This window comes from Myotis nattereri (assembly GCF_964212035.1).
Source record: "Myotis nattereri genome assembly, chromosome: 8".
NCBI lineage: Eukaryota > Metazoa > Chordata > Mammalia > Chiroptera > Vespertilionidae > Myotis > Myotis nattereri.
Window position 1 is genome coordinate 29,150,603 of NC_138083.1, and position 17,722 is coordinate 29,168,324.

Below are 17,722 nucleotides of genomic sequence, written 5' to 3' on the forward strand. Positions count from 1 at the left end.
GTTTCCTAAGCTGATAAGCAAAAAAAATTTTTCATCACTGCTTGTAACTTCTATTTCCTTGTTTTTTTGTTTTTTAATGAGGTTGAGATTTGTTTATGTTTATTGGACATTATTTTTTTAATATATTTTTATTGATTTCAGAGAGGAAAGGAGAGGGAGAGAGAGATAGAAACATCAATGATGAGACAGAATCATTGATTGGCTGCCTCCTGCATGCCCTCCACTGGAGACCGAGCCTGCAACCTGGGCATGTGCCCTGACCGAGAAGCAAACTGTGATCTTCTGGTTCAAAGGTCGACGCTCAACCACAGAACCAAGCCGGCCAGGCTTTATTGGACATTTTTATTTAAACTTCCATAAATTGCTGTTACCTTGATCCAATTTTTATTGGATTATTTTTCTTATTGATTTGCATGATGTATGTGTGCAATGATTAAACTTCTTTTTCCACTCTACATATTGCAATTATTTTTTCTCAGTCTACCCTTTTTCTTTTAAGTTTATTTTTGGTTTCTTTGACTCAAGAAGAATTTAATATTTATAAAGACAAGTTCATCAGTCTTCCTTTTGGTTTCTGAGGTTGAATCTTTCTCATCCCTCACTTTTAGAAATAAAAAGCATATAATACATGATTATTGTATAAAACATAGGCACTACAAATAAATAAAAAGTAAAAGTAAAAATTGACACAATCCTATCCCCCAGATACAAACAAAAATTGTGTATTTATTCTTACTTTGGGGTAATTTATTCTTAATGTTTTGGATACTTATTCTTAATATTTTATTTGATTTCTTGTTTTAAAGAGGTCAGTGCCCCTGACATAATAGTCAGGTATTGAATGCTTTTTTTTTTTTTAAATATATTTTATTGATTTTTCTACAGAGAGGAAGGGAGAGAGATAGAGAGCTAGAAACATCGATGAAAGAGAAGCATCGATCAGCTGCCTCCTGCACATTTCCCAGTGGGGATGCGCCTGCAACCCAGGTACATGCCCTTGACCGGAATCGAACCTGGGACCTTTCAGTCCGCAGGCCGACGCTCTATCCACTGAGCCAAACCGGTTTCGGCTGAATGCTTTTTTAATATATATTCTTATTAATTTTTAAAGAAAGAGGAAGGGAGAGGAAGAGAAGCATTGATGTGAGAGCAGAACATCAATCGGCTGCCTCCTGCATGGCCCCCTTCCTGGGATAGAACCCGAAGCCAGGGCATGTGCCCTGATACCGCTCAACCAACTGAGCCCACCATCCAGGGCTATTCTTTTTTTTTTTTTTTTTTTAAGAGCTATTCTTTTTTTTTTTAATATATTTTATTGATTTTTTACAGAGAGGAAGGGAGAGAGATAGAGAGCCAGAAACATCGATGAGAGAGAAACATCGATCAGCTGCCTCCAGCACATCTACTGGGGATGTGCCTGCAACCCAGGTACATGCCCTTGACCGGAATCGAACCTGGGACCTTTCAGTCCGCAGGCCGACGCTCTACCCACTGAGCCAAACCGGTTTTGGCTAGGGCTATTCTTAATATTTTAAACATAAGAACACATATATATTTTTCCCTTCAACAATGTGGGGATTAGGGACACTAACCACCACTCCCCACAGTTGAAAATTTACATATAATGTTTGACTCTAAAAAAAAACACAAACTTAACTACTAATAGTCTACTGTTGACCAGAAGTCTTACTGATATCATAAACAGTTGATTAATATGTATTTTGTATATGTATTATATACTGTATTTTTACAATAAACCAGAGAAAATAAAATATTAAGAAAATCATAAGGAAGAAAAAAAATACATTTATAGTATTTATTGAAAAAAATTCATGTATAACTGGACTTATGCATTTCAAACCCAAGCTGTTCAAGGGTTAATTGTAGTTACTTTTTAAAAAGAAAAAGAAAAAGAGTCATGTTTTTAAAAAGCATCTGATGTAAATACCTTTTAATGTCTGGTGTGTTGCTCTAAGACACTAAGACTGTGGGGTAATTACCATATACCAAGGAAAGCACTGGGTCCTGACACATTTGGGCTGGGGAAATATAAAGGGGACATTTCCAAGAGGTTGTAGTCTCTGTTCTTCGATTCCAAGGCGCGAGGAGGGTACCAGAGGAGCACAGGCAGCCCCATTTGTTAGGGCGATGCCTCTGCCCCAACTAGGACTCTCTCCTCCCAGGCTACTCCGGTTACTCCTCGTGTTGTAAATCCATAACCCTGGACTCTAATTCTCTGCGCCCCGGCCCCCCCCCCCCCCCCGGGTTTTTCACAGCCCCCCTCCCCCCCTCGTTTGAGCACTTAACCCCCAAATGTTATCTGGAACTTTTCCTGAGCTCCAAATTCTCATGGGTCTCATTTGTTGTCTTGCTCCAGGCACTAAAGAGGCTGGGCACAAAGTTTCCATTGTTTTCTAAGGGGATTAGCACTAATAGAGCTCCTGAGGTTGTTAGAAAAATATATGGCCCAGGCTGGTTTGGCTAAGTGGTTAGACTAGAGGATCGGCCTGCAGACTGAAGGGTTCTGGGTTTGATCCCAGCCAAGGGCACATACCTCGGTTGCAGGCTTGATCCCTGGTCCTGGTCTACAGGTTCGATTGATGTGTCTCTCTCTCACACATAAATGCTTCTCTCTCTTTCTCTCTCTCCTCTTGCCCCACCCCCACCCTCCTTTCACTATCTAAAAATCAATGGAAAAATATCCTAGGGTGGGGATTTTAAAAAGAAAGAAAAATATATGACTTCGAAACCCTGAATTTAAAGATGGGGGAATTTTTCAGTGGGAATAAAATAATGCACTTTAGGAGCATTCATGTTTAGTTCTCAAGTTCAATCACTGCACAAACACCATCATAATAACAGAAGGAATGAGCACAATCACTTGCTGCTCCATTATAACCTGTTTTCACATGTTTCATGCCTTCCAACAGAAGCAGTATGTTTGAAAGAACAGCTAAATTTCTTTCTTCTCACCTAAAGTGAATCAAAATACAGGCAGATTCTCTCCTAATGAATGTCACTGACGTGTGACAAGCACTTCTGCTACAACCCGCATATGTTCATTTCTGTCTACACGCGTGATCTCTCTTCAGCTATTGAGCCCCTCACAGTCTAATTCATGTATGTCAATTAATTGGGATGTCTAAGGCAGAGGGGTATTAAAATTTCTATTTTCTCTAATCACACTTTCAGCCATGCTCTTTTGAGCATTCCCGTTTCTGCATGATACCTATAGCAGAGCCATTGGACCATCTCGTTCTCAGCATTCACACCAAATGCTTCTTAATGCAAGTGTTTAGCATTCCCACCTGAGCTAACTCTAAGGCAAGTGGAGAGATAACAGCTCTGGGAGCAGCCCTCCGCCAATGACTGAGGAGAACTGGTGATAAATAGCCGAGGTACCTGACTCCTCAGGTAGGACTATTCTGAGGTGTGCTCCTACTCTCCCAGAGGTCCCAGTGGGATTGACCCAATTGCCCATTTTTTACTAACATATCCATGGCTTCCTTCCTTTTCCTATGTTGCTTCTCTACTCCCCTGCAGGCACTTCCTTGGGTCATCTCTTAAACCACTTATATACACATCCTTGTCTTCAGCTCTACTTCTTGGGAAACCTGAAACAATGCTCATACAGTTCAATCTCAGCATCCCAGGACTGCTCAAGCTGGGTGGGCACCTGGACGTGTCAGTTGGATTCTTTCACCAAGATTTTCATATTGGAACAGACAGAATGTTGGTCAGTTTCTGCAGGAGACAGGGGCTTGAACTTGAGGGGTTTGCAAGGTCATAATGTATCACATGTGTAGGAGAAGCAGAGAAAGCCAGTCTGAAGATGAGAGAGAGAGAGAGAGAGAGAGAGAGAGAGAGAGAGAGAGAGAGAGAGAGAGAGAAAACAGACCTTGAGAGACATCTTCCTGTTGTAGGCTCCCTCCCTTCCTGAAGCCCTCCAACATCTGCTTCCTAGTCTGTGAGTTATGCCAATATAGGTGTAATAAACTTCCCCTTTTCTCTCAAACTAGCTTAAATAACATTACATTCTACCAAACAATGGGTTAACACAGAAGATCTTCACAATGTTAAGCTCACCCTGGAAATTTATGCTCCAGACTCTCCCCCTCCTTATCCCCAATTCTCTTCCCAGCCTGATTCTCTGGGGGGGACTCAGGAGGAGAGGAGGCTCTGACCTCTGACCTCCTCTTGTGAATGGCTCCTAGGAGGGCTCCCTCAGGCTGGCCCTGCTGCTGGTGGCCCCCACAGAGTTGGTGAGCTCTGCTGAAGATCCCCTTGGGCAGGGGCAGTCATGTCTGCCCTCAGCTGTGCCAGCCTCCAGGGCCCCTGGCCCATCTCCTTGCTGGACAACGTGTGCAATCCCTTCTTGTCAGCCCATACTTTACTCTCTGCTCCTTCATAAAGAGTCTGGGGATCTTTTGAGGTTCTCTTTGATGCCGTCTGCCTAAGGAAACAGGGTGAGGGATAAGCTCGCCCACCCTCTCCTCTTGGGGCACACTCATCTAGTACAGGCTGCTTCATCAGGTTCCCTGTTTCAGAATTTTTTACTCAAAAAGCACTGTTGCCCTGACCAGTTTGGCTCAGTGGCTAGAGCAGCCATGGGCAAACTACGGCCCGCGGGCCGGATCTGACCCATTTGAAATGAATAAAACTATTGAAATAAAAGACCGTACCCTTTTATGTAATGATGTTTACTTTGAATTTATATTAGTTCACACAAACACTCCATCCATGCTTTTGTTCCGGCCCTCCGGTCCAGTTTAAGAACCCACTGTGGCCCTCGAGTCAAAAAATTTGTCCACCCCTGGGCTAGAGCGTTGGCCTGTGGCCTGTGGACTGAAGAGTCCCAGGTTCGATTCCGGTCAAGGGCATGCACCTTGGTTGCGGACACATCTCCAGGAGGGGGTGTGCAGGAGACAGCTGATGGATGTTTCTCTCTCATCGATGTTTCTAACTCTCTATCATTCCCCCTTCCTCTCTGTAAAAAATCAATAAAATATATTTTTTTTAAAAAAAGCACTGCTGATCTCTAAGTTCAAGAGCACCCCCAAGTTATAGGGGACATATGTCAATTCTCCCAAGAATCCCAAATGCCCCAATTGGTACTCTGATATCCTCCCAAACCTATTCCTCTACAGTTTCTTCTTATCTCAGCTAACAGCAACCCCATCCTTCCAGCTGCTCAGGCCAAAACCCTTCTTCACTCCTCTCTTTTTCTCTACTTTTTATCCAATATGAGAGGAAATCCAGTCAGTTATTCCTTTAAGATATGTCCAGCATCTTACCACCTCTCACCACCTTCCTGCTATCCTCATGTCTTGCCTGAATTACTGTAATAACCTCTTACCACATTTCCCTGCGTCTGACTTGTTCCCTATATCAGTTATCCATCGTCATGAGAATGCCTAAGAAACAACCACAAAACCTCAGCGGCATTCAGCAATGATGCATCTGGGGTTAACTGGGGATCCCCTAAGGGGCTTCCTATCCATGTCTGGGGCCAGCTGGTTGGTTGACCGAAGCAGGTCAGCTATGCTCCTTGTGCTTCTCAGCCTCCAGTGAGCTCGTCTGGGCAAGTTCTCAGGATGATGGCAGAGATGCGAGACAGCAAGTGGAAACTTGCAAGGCTCCTTGAAGCTGAGGCTTAAAACTGTCCTGCCATCACTTCCATTCAGCCAAAGCAAGTCTCAGGTTGCGGGAGGTCCTTACCAAGTTACATGGCTGAAATCAAATCAAGTGGCAGGGAAATGCATGTTGCCTTTTAGGAATAAGCCCAGACATAATATGGTATACACAGCATTAATCCATTTATTATAAATTCTAGAGAAGGCAAATCAGTATAGACATAAAACCAGTCAGTGATTGATTGAGGCCTGGGGTTGGGGTAGAGGACATGTCCGAACATTCTGGAGTGGTGAAAATGTTCCATATCTTAACTGTGGTGGCAATGCAACTTTTGTTGAAGGGTAGAGTTACATCTATTAGATGTACAAGGATGAAAGATATAGTGTGGTTGGAGGGTGTTAGCCTTCCTGAAGACTAGGAATGTTTGCAGATCTGCAGAGATAGGGCCTCCGAATAGGCTGGCTGCAAGTATGAATAGGGTTTGGGACCCTAGATGCTTCTCAGGAGACTTGGCAAAGAGCCCCTACCTGAACTTGAGGGGTGGAGGCCATGGAGGGGAGTTGTGGAACTCCACTTCTTCCAACGGAATAGATGGCAAAATATGTGGACTGAGTAAGCCCCGGGTGAAGGTACAAATCTAAGTGAGTGGAGAGGAAACTCTTCACCAAAAGTCTAAGGTTGGATTCCTCTGCTATTAAAGCCAATAGAGGTTGAACCAAATTTAGTTTCATTTGAAAATATATAGGAAGGTGACAGTTCTTGGGTTTGATTTTCATGGAACAGATTTATATATACGAACGTAAAATCATATTAATAGAGGGCTGTTATAGAAGATGTAATATCCAGAGGAAAGGACCACTGGAGGTGGTTTTGGTGCCAAGAATGGGGATGGGGAAACTCTTTGGCAACAACCAGGCTCTTAGTTCCCCGGAGACCTTACCAGAGAGGCTGGTGCTTCTCACCCTGCTGCTTTAAAAGGCTCAATTACTTGGCCTTAAAGACTTAGAAACATACGTCACTAGTCTGTCGTGTAGGACATTGGCAAGATCAACTTTAACATCATGTTCAAATTTTCAAAGACCATCATTTGCCAGGCAATTAGTTTTGAACAGTTGCCTTCTCTGTGAAAGGCAGTCAGCAGAAGATAACATGTATTGCATCAATATAAATGAAGGCTATCTTCTTGTAAACATGTGCCCTAAGTATCATGTACAGCTCACCCAACCTTGGGAGTTAGAATAGCTTGTTGGTACAATAACTCAGAGTTTTCAGGAAGGGAAAACCCCACAAACCTATCCATCAGGGTAAACTGGAGCAATCCATTATTATGTCAACATCGAATTATCATACATAATTATTGCTGAAATAGAACCAGCTCCTTACACAGTAGCTTGGCTTCCTGGTAGTTGAGAAAAACATTTCTATAGGTAAATATGAAGCTGTGATTATTTATGGGGGTATAATGTTGATGATCTTTAATGATTAATCAATTAAGAGCTTTAAAAGGTCTAAGGTTTGTCCCAGCCCAGGATTTAACTGGATGGAGAAGAACTTGGAAGAATGTCTTAATCTACTAGGGCTCCCATAACAAAATACCATAGACTCAGTGGCTTAAACAACAGAAGTTTAGTTTCACACAGTTCTTGAAGTCTGAGATCAGGACACCATCATGGTTGGGTTTTGGTGAGAACTCTCTTCCTGACATGCAGATGGCTGCCTTCTCACTGTGTGCTCACCTGGCCTTTCCTCTGTACTTGTGTGTGGAGAGAGCAATCTCGCTCCCGTCCTCTTCCTATAAAGTCACTGAGTCTATGACATCAGGACTCCGTCCTTCTGACCTCACTTAACCTTGATCATCTCCTAAAAGCCCCATTTCCAAATGCAGTCACATTCAGAGTTAGGGCTTCAACATATGAATTTGTGGGGGACACAATCCATAATAAACAGTAAGCAGCCCCTCCTTTGTCTCATGGAACTTTCAATTTAGCCAGCATATAACCTGCAGTTCATGAAGCAACAATAACTGGTAAGGATGATGGCATCTACAGCTCAGAAAGAGGAAGGGCTCCCCTTCACCTTCAGGTCTGTGCCCAGGTGGTTCCCTCTACCCGGGAGGCTTACCTACCCAACATCTTACATTTCACTCTCTCACCCTTGCTTTGTGCCTGCTAGCTCCTCTCATCCTTCAGGTCTCATTTGAGAGGACACTTGCTCCAGAAAACCTCAGATTACCCCCACCAGGGCTGGTTATGTGCCTTTCGTGTTCAGTATAGGCCTTGGTAGAGAGAAGATATCATGAACCCCCATGTACCCACCATTCAACTTTGTTGATGATGGGGTATCATCAAATATTCCATCAGTAGTGAAATTTCTCTAATCATCCCCAAAATAATTTTAATAGTTTATTTGTTTGAATCAAGATCCAGAGTTCACACTTTATAAAACATTACTTAAAATTGTCCACTGTATTATTATACTTAATATTTACCCACTGTACATCCCTTACCACACTGGTTGGACCACAGAGCATTTGCCTGCCCTTTTTACCCCAGACCACAAACTTGGGATGCAAGCTGCTACTGACATTGTCCCCTCAATGAGAACTCAACCAAATGTATTGATAGGCAGCCCATGTATACCACCCATTCAGTTCTTTTCAGCACAATCTGACCTCACTGTAGGATTCTCCAAGGGCTTTAAAGGAAAATAAGAGGGAGAATGTGTGATGCTCAATTGGCAGCCCCAGGCTCCATCCAGCACAGCGGCTGAGGGCATCTGAGGAAGCCTATAATCAGTTAAGCAAAGTGTTAGGACACACGCACCCTGTGAAACATACTGTACCAAAGCTACATCTAAGCTTAGATGGATTCCAAGATCTTCCCCCTCCTGAGATCCTCTAAAAATAGCTTCTGTGTTACTTAGGAAATCTGTCTTGCTCCTAAACACCCATATGCTTTGATTTCACTCCAACAAAAAAAAGATATTACCACCTGAAAGAAAAAAAACAAAAGCCCGGTGCTCTTAGTGAGGGATATGGATGGGTAGGGAACTATCGGAAATTACTTCCCTCGTCTTTCAGAAGGTGCGCAGTCTCCCCTCCCCCATTGCTGGGTTCTACACGGAAAACGTAGTGGAGAGCGGGGCTTTGCCAGAGAAATTTGGTGAGTGTAGGAGAAGGGAGATACGGGCAGCGTTCTAAGCCCTGCTTTGTAATACAGAACATGTCGGAGAGAGAAATGCTGAAAAACCGAATAGGGGAGGATTTATATTCCCGTGTTGGCAGTTGATCACATTCACTCTTATTCACTGAAGCTGCTTCCGTGGCTGTTGCCATAGGAACCAGACATGAGCAAGTAGTGTACTGAATGCAGCTTTCATGGACTGACATTCTAAAGCTCGGTCAGGGCTTCACCCTGACGCCAGGTGTCTAACGCAGTCAGGATGTTTTCTCCCCATAGGTGTATTTTTAATTTCACTATCTCTGAAAACCCAAAAAATCTGAGATAAAATGGCTACCACGAACCTGATATTTGTAGGATTTTGACTATTTTGTCAGGAGTGAAATGATTTGGCATACTTGCCCCAAGGAGGCTGTAACTATAACTTTTTTGTGTGTGCACGCTGAAGTTTGCATCCCAATGTAGAAGGGATCATCTCACTTTGTGAAATCACCAAGGCCTGATTTGCCATTTTTCTCTTTCCTGACTGTGCTGATTCAGAAGAACATTCATCATGGTGGTGACTTCTTTGTAACCTTTCCAAGTGTTTCATTATTCCTCACTTGTTGACACTGGCAGTTCTCTGGTTAGAGTCTGGCCAGACATTTTGTCTCCCTAACCACTCAGTGAAGTGTAACGTCACTGGTTTCCTCCTCACGTTCAGCCTCCAGTTATTCACCCGACACACGGGATGGGCAGCTGACACTGAGATACTGTGTGTCTGGGATTCTTTCCAGAAACTCTCTACAGTGGCCAGTGTGTAGAAATTGGCACACACTGAGCAGTAGGCAACGAGGGGCAATGCCATCTAAAGGCCTGCATGCGGACCTGGGCTTTGCTTCTTAGAAGCTGGGTGACTCGTTTTCTTTCCCACGACTGCTTCATGATTCCTGGGATGCACGGCCCAGATTCCTCTTCCGTCCAGAAGGTCTTTGTCTCCCAGCTGCTGAAAGTTTTGTCAGCTGAGAGCCCAGTGCCTTTCTAGGAATTGTCTTCTAAAAAGAGGCAGCTTGGCCCTAACCGGTTTGGCTCAGTGGATAGAGCGTCCCAGGTTCGATTACAGCCAAGTGCATGTACCTTGAGGGCACATCCCCGGTAGGAGGTGTGCAGGAGGCAGTTGATCGATGTTTCTCTCGCATCGATGTTTCTAACTCTCTATCCTTCTCCCTTCCTCTCTGTAAAAAATCAATAAAAATATATTTTAAAAAATAAAATAAATAAAATAAAAAGAGGCAGCTTCCCCATCTGGTGTGGCTCAGTGGTTGAACCAAAAGGTCACCGGTTCAATTCCAGATCAGGACACATGCTTGGGTTGCAGGCTCAATCCCCAGTAAAGGCCGTGCAGGAGGCAGCCAATCGATGTTGATGTTTCTCATTGATGTTTCTATCTCTCTCTCTCTCTCTCCCTCTCCCTTCCTCTTTCTAAATCAATAAAAACATACTTAAAATAAATAAATAGAAGAGGCGGCTCCCTCCGGACCACATGCCTCTTATCTACCTCTTGGGCAGGGAGGATATGAAGGCTCAGCCTCCTCACTCCCACCCACCCATCTTACTCCAACTCAAGATACCTCTGAGGGGTCATCCCCCAGAGGCCCCTGCAGAGTTGCCAAACGCTTGTTGAGACTTTTTTGCAGTCCAGCTTCTCCCTCTGCTTAGCCTTGCCGCTTTCCCCTCCTTCCCACGGGTGCTGCTCGCAGGGCACTCCCTAATACACCTGTACATGCATGCTCATCTCAGTATCTGCTTCCCAGGATACAAATCTGCAACAACCCTGAACTTGCTTTGAGAAGTTGCCTCCCCTATTTTTGCAATGCAGTTTGGGGGTGATTTATTCTATACTCAGCCTCAGGCTTGTGGCATTTGGATAAATCCATCCTCTCCTTCATCCCCAGGCCACAGTGAATTCCTGATTTAGGGCAATGAGACAATGAGAGGGGGTCTGATGAAGGCTCTGAAAAAGAAGCTTTCCCAGTTTTCCAAAAGATTAACCAGAGAGATGTTCTCTGTCATTGGATGTGGACAAGGAATCACGTGGCCTTCGAGTAGTTGACAGACACCGTAAGATGATGAGAGAAGTTTGCTGAAATTATAACAAATACAGGAAAGTAGAGGTTAGAAGCCACTGGCTTGAGCCACTGGCTCAAACTACATCTGTACCAGTCACATCTGAAGCCAGCCTGCCTCTGTATTTCTCAACCTGTGAACCAATAAATTCTCTTTAATTTCTAAGTCAACTTCAAGATCTTCAACTGTAAAATGGCACTGGTGATACTGGAACCTGCAATGGGCTGTTTTGGAGAATAAATGATCAGTTCTTCCAGCATATCGGAAGTGTCCTGCAGATGTTAGCAATTCGTGTGGTTTTCAAACCTCATGGCTGATTTATTTATTTATTTTTTAAATATTTTTATTGATTTTTAGAGAGAGAGGAAGGGAGAGGGAGAGAGAAAGAGAGAGATGAATATCGATGATAGAGAAACATCAACATCAATTGGCTACCTTCTGCATGCCCCCCACTGGGGATCAAGCCCAAAACCCAAGCATGTGGCCTGACTGGGACTCGAACCCAAAACCTTTCGGTGCATGGGACAATGCCCAACCAACTGATCCACACCGGCCAGGGCCCCTGTGGCTGGTTTATATAATGGAAGGCCATGTGTTTCTTTCAAGCAGGGTTCCTCAGAGGTACAAAGGTCCTTATTGGACAACATCTTAGACTTTCCTTCTATTCATAGTATGAAGCTTAGTCCAGAGTGGAGATCATCAATATTTAAGCAGTGGCATTTTTAAAAACTGAAATTTCATGTGAAATTCACAGATGTGTGTATTCATAATAATAATAATAAATGGGAGTATGTTACAATGGAGCGATAGCTCGCGTCCTGCAGAGGTCCCTCCGGAGAGGACCGCGAGCTGAGAGGCTGAGTCCTGGTCCTCGAAGGAGCTGGAGCCGCAGATATTGGGGCACCCGCGCTGGGCCTGTTGGGCAGGTTGTCCTAGTGGGTCGGAGAGTGCGCCCGGCGCAAGAATAAGAGTCTTGGCTATGGTGTCCAGATGCCGGTGACGGAGCTGGGAGAGGTGCCTCACGTGCTGCTACTAATGGCTCACACCTGCAACCATTTCTGGAGGCTTGCCCTTAGTAGATTGGAGCAACATTACCAGGAGGTGTCTGGAAGTTATGCACCACTCATTCCTGTAACAGTCAGTAAACAGTGACTGCCGAATGCCTGATATGGAGGTACAAAAGCCTCGCTTCCTTGTCGCAATGTGCCAAGACTGTGGTGTGGTATATGCATTAGAGCTCCTGGAGATTTCAGGCTGAGGCTACACCAAGCATGTCAGACTTGCAGCCTGTGGGCCGCATGCAGCCCACAATGAATATTTCTGCAGCCTAGCCAATATCACGGTCTCTGAGTCTCCCCGATCCTCTTTGTATGATACCCTCTTATAAATTGGAGAGGAGAGCCAAGAAGCTGCCAAGCTTGTAGCATGGTGGTGTTTACCTCAGAAAGCAACCACATGGGAGTGACACTGAAGAAGATGCAGTTACAACAGCTGGTACATACTGTTCACCATCCTGAGAGGAGCAAACCTTTCAAGTGCTGTCTTGTTCTCATCAAGAAGTGCATTTCTTACTGGTGAAACAGAGAACAACCAATAGATCAAGATCATAAGTTTTGTGATGACTTCTCAGGGAAGAGACGGCCCAGGGTGTTTGGGGCTGTTCTATCTGGCTCCCTGCTGCTCCTGGCTTGATGTAGAACTTTGCAGATTAATCTTGGTGCTCCACTGAGATTTTATTTTTATTTTTTCATTCTCACCGAGGCTATGTTTTTATTGATTTTTCAGAAAGAGGGGGGAGGGTCAGAGAGAGAGAAAAACATCGACGTGAGAAAGATTGATTGGTTGTTCCTGTATGTGCCCCTACCAGACATCGAACCCACAACCTAGGTATGTGCCCTGATGGGGAATCGAACCCGCAACCTTTTGGCATATGGGAGGATGCTCCAACTGAGCCAGCTGACCAGGGTCAGACTTGTTATTTATAGCTCTGTTGACTTCTAAACTATAGGCAAACAAATATGCAATATACAAAGTACTTTGCTGGTGGGCAACAGAGAACACCCCCACCTACCCATCCACCTACCCAAGGAAACAGCCCTTCATTAGGAAGAGGACTACTTACACCAAGAGGAAGAATGATACAGTATCTGAGGTAGAAGGTGCTTAAAGAAGATGAAATCAAGCTAAAAGCCTCCAGGACTCCAGGCGGCCTGGCTTCTCCAGCTGCTGTCTTCTTCCATTCTCTCCCATCATTCTCTAGGCTCTTCTCATTCTTCCAACTGCACCTCTGCCCCCACATCTGCACATGGCTCACTCCACTCCACTGATGTCAAATGTTAACCTCTTCTGAGAGACCTTCTCGGAGAATTCAATCTAGATTGCTAAAACATGCCCACCACAGCCTTCCATCTGGCTTGAGTTTTCTTTGTGTCACTTATTCTCGTCACAAGCTTTATAAAAATACACCTAAGTTTACTTGTTGATTATCTCCCTTGGACACAGAAGCACGAGAGCAGGAACTTTGTCTTGTTCACTGCTGAATCTCCACACCCGGACACTGGCATGTGTGGTCGCCTTACAGTGAATAATTGTGTCATCAATGAAGGATCAAATTGTCCCCCTCAACTCACTTGAGAAGGCGAGTTCGCGGCTGCTTTACCTCCCATCCCTAAGTTGCAGTAACTCTGTACCTTGATGTTGAATCCGTTTTTCCCTTTTGTGTCCCTCCCTCATCATGATCACTGCCAGACTTAATTGTATTCGTGTCTACTTCCTTTCCTTCAGCCTCCCCCTGGGGAATCCCCGTAGAGCCTCAGTCTTTCCCGGGTGTTTCCTGTGTTCTTTTTTTGCCAGCTTTACTGAGGTTTGATTGACAAATAAAATTTGCATATGTTTAGGTTGTAAAAAAATAATAATAATAATAATAAACGTTCAGGGCAATGGCTATATGCCAGGTACCAGGCTTAACATTTTACTTATAGGTTACTAGAGGCCTGATGCACGGAAATCATGCAAAAGTAGGCCTTCCTTCCCCCTGCTGCCAGCACCAGCTCCCCTCTGGCACCCAGGACCCGGGCTTCCCTCACAGCCCTGGCTTTGTCTGGAAGGTTCCAGAAAGACATCTGGTCTAATTAGTATATTACGCTTTTATTATTATAGATATGCGTGTGCTTGCGTTATATGTGATTCACTGAAACCTCCCAACAACCGTGTGAGGTAAGCACTATTATTATCTCTATTATAGTTTCTGTGAAACCTCTCCAATGCGTTCGCCAGGATACAGAGAATCCCATGTGGAAATTGACAATTTTGACTCTTTATTTACTGTGGGTAATGGATATTTTGAATGCACCTTTGGCTCACAAGACTTGTGTTTTAGGTAGGAAATAGAATATAGTTAGAGCAACTAGCCTGACGTCATCACACACACACACACACAGACACACACACACACAAACACACAAATAAATATATGTTTCAGGGCTTTGGCTGGTCTTTCTGCGCTGAGAGCAGTTGTTGAGAAAGGCTGCAGCTCGGTCACAGACCTTCTTCATATTCCAAACAGGCCTGAAAAAACAACTTGCAAGGGAAAGGGGAGAGCAAGGCAGAGTAAGGGAAGGCATGAATACTACCTTATATAGAAATGTAAAAACTTATATTCAGTGGGGAGAGATAACTGTGCAAATTATAGGGTGTGTTAGGAAAATGTTTTCCTTCCCCCAGCACAGTCTGAGAGTTAATGTCTATGCTTGGGAGGCTGTGTGTGTTTGTGTGTGTAGGAGCCTTCAGTTCCCTGATGGGCAATAGGACATTAAAAATTATATCTGCAACTATACTGGTAGGGAGGTTTGGAGTTCAAGATTAGGACTTAGGGACCCATGCCCACATTGGACTCTTTGAAGGGTTTTGAAATGCTAAAACCTTCAAGAAGTGTCTTGACACCCACACCCCCAAAGGTGTTGATCCAGGCCAAAAAAAAAAAAAGAGCTTCAGAGTCATGTACCACTCAAGGAGGGACATGATGCGGACCCAAGATCAAGTCTGATAGCAAGATATCCGGGTAGCAAGAAAGGAGAGTGGTGTGGGATGGGAAACCAAGAGCTCCAGTTTCAACCCACCAGCAGCTAGCAGGCCTTTCTCCTTGGCTTCTTATAGTCTCAGTGTCTCCTCTTTAAAGTGAGAGGTTCGCAAATCCCACAATTAGTGGTTCATTCTTTGGGCCTAAAGTGTTTCCTCCTGCTAAAATACACATTCATCCAAGAGTGTTGTCAGAAACCATAATCAGGCATTTGTGCTAAAGTGAATTTATTCAAGAACAGGCTTTGATGGGAGGACTGGAAGGGGCCACTTACGTGGATAAGGAGCGTGGAAAGGGGAGGCCACACAATGTCACTTGTCAAGGGAGGAGAGTGGTAGAATCTGTACACATGTCACCACAGTAAGAGTCAAGGTTTACTACAAACAACTGCCAGCAGCGCTGATTGAACTCCCAGAACACAAAAGCATCATCCCGAGTTTCTTCCTGGGTGGTGGTATGATTGACAGGTACACCTCCGAGTAGGATAACTAATTCCTTTCTTTCACATCTCCTTTCTCAAATGTATGTCTTGTGATTATTTTCAAATTAATTCATTTATATATTGAGAGTGTAAGAAAGTTCTACCTTGTTTTATCAACTCTAAAATCAAAGATGGATCAATGAAGAAAAAAAAAATTAGAGCCCTCACCAATTTGGCTCAGTGGATAGAGTGTCAGCCTGCAGACTGAAGGGTCCCATGTTCAATGACAGTCAAGGGCATGTACCTCCATTGCAGGCTCCATCCCAGGCCCCAGATGGGGTGTGTGCAACTAATTGATGTGTCTCTCTCACATCAATGTTTCTCTCTCTCTCTCTCTCTCTCTCTCTCTCTCTCTCTCTCCCCATCTCCCTTCCACTCTCTCTAAAAATCAATGAAAAAATGTTCTCAGGTGAGGCTTAAAAAAATTTTTTTAAAAAAATTAGAGCATTGGAGAAGATAATCCCTAGGTCTCTCTCCGGTTTTGTAATATTTTGACTGTGTGTCATGCCTCAATTCCTGAAAGTGGAGGTGTCTGAAGGAGGCCCATAGGACCCAATTAAAGCAGAAGGTACCATGCTCAGGGGTGGCCAATTTTGCTGACTCATTGAAAGCAGAAATACACCTTATCTGCATTTGTTGAGAAATAAAAGAAGAGCTGTGTGTTTTGTAACTCGTGGCATCTTATAATTTCCTCCAGAGGTTCAGCAGACACTGTGAATTAGAGATCAAAGTAATGTAACTTTCTACATAGAAGTTAAACTGGGCAACTCAGTGCAGAACTCAGTATAAACAACTGCCTTTAGAAGCAGCCAAGAAAATGGTCTTAACAGAAACAGCATGCTTAGATGGTTTAGAACAATCTCTTAGCTCAAGCATCTGATCCTTAGCGTTCAAAAAAACAAAGCAAAAATGTTTCTCTCAGTATCATTTTAAATTTTTATTTGTATCCTGATTAACGATTGTGTTAAAGTGGCAGGAGAAAATAGAAAAGCATTTTAGCCTGAGATAAGCTTTCCTCCTCACAGAAACAAGTGTGAACAACTGGGCACATTTCCTCCTCAAAGTTTCCTCAGAGACGAATGAGCCTGGGATCTTTGACCTTGTGGCATCTGGTGACTCACTTTCTATGTGCAAAAGTCATTTTAGTTGCCTGAAGAGGATTTACTAATACATGCCTATTCCCTTCAAAATAGACTTCCCCCTCCCCCCCCCCACCCCCACCCCCACCCCCAGAGAATTTTATGCATCCACTAATTGTTTTATGATTTATTTTGAAGCACTTAAAACATTTTTTGTTGGGGGGAGGGGGGCATTTGATTTAATTCACCTAACAGAATCTAGGCTGCTTTGTGAGCTAGGATTTCAGGATCTGTAACTCAACAAAGGAGATTTATAGCTTTTATGGATGTTGGAAAGTGGGTTACATTCCATTGAAAACTTGCTAGTGATTTTACCCAATATTTTGTGATTTACTGACAAAACATGAGAGAAGCTGTTTAATATATTAGAACATAATTCAAATTCCTGAGTATATTTTAACCAAGTAAATGACAAGTTCAAGTGCAAAATTATTAGGACATTTGTGGTCAGTTCAGTGTTTATGACACAGTCTTGCCATAAACATAAAAGTGAGAAGTTAGACTTTAAAGGGTATAACTTTTTCAATGTTATTTTCTATCAGTGTATGAATTTTAAGAAACCAGAATCTAATCTGGAGTTTCATTCATACAAAACTATTTGAGTTCAAACCTTCTTCTCTTATTTTATCAAGACAATGTCTATCTCACAGGACTTTGGTCTTAGAGGAGGAAAAAAAGAGAGCAACAATAAACTCCAATGAGAAACCCAGGAAATGAGACTTGTGAGAAAGTTCTTCCAGGCTCTGCATGTTAAGTTGAATGTAGCTGTGTCATTAAGGGCCAAGACCGCAGAAAAACAGGAACTGGTTAGTTAAACATTTTTCACTGATGGGGTCTCAAGAATATCTTTAGCCCTAGACAGTTTGGTTCAGTGGATAGAGCATCAGCCTGAGGACTGAAGGGTCCTGGGTTTGATTCTGGCCAAGGGCGCATGCCCAGGTTGCGGGCTCGATCCCCAGAGGGGGGTGTGCAGGAGGCAACTGATCAATGATTCTTTCTCATCATTGGTGTTTCTCTCTCTCTCTCTCTCTCTCTCTCTCTCTCTCTCTCTCTCTCTCTCTCTCTCTCTCCCTCTATGAAATCAATATATATATAAAGAATGTCT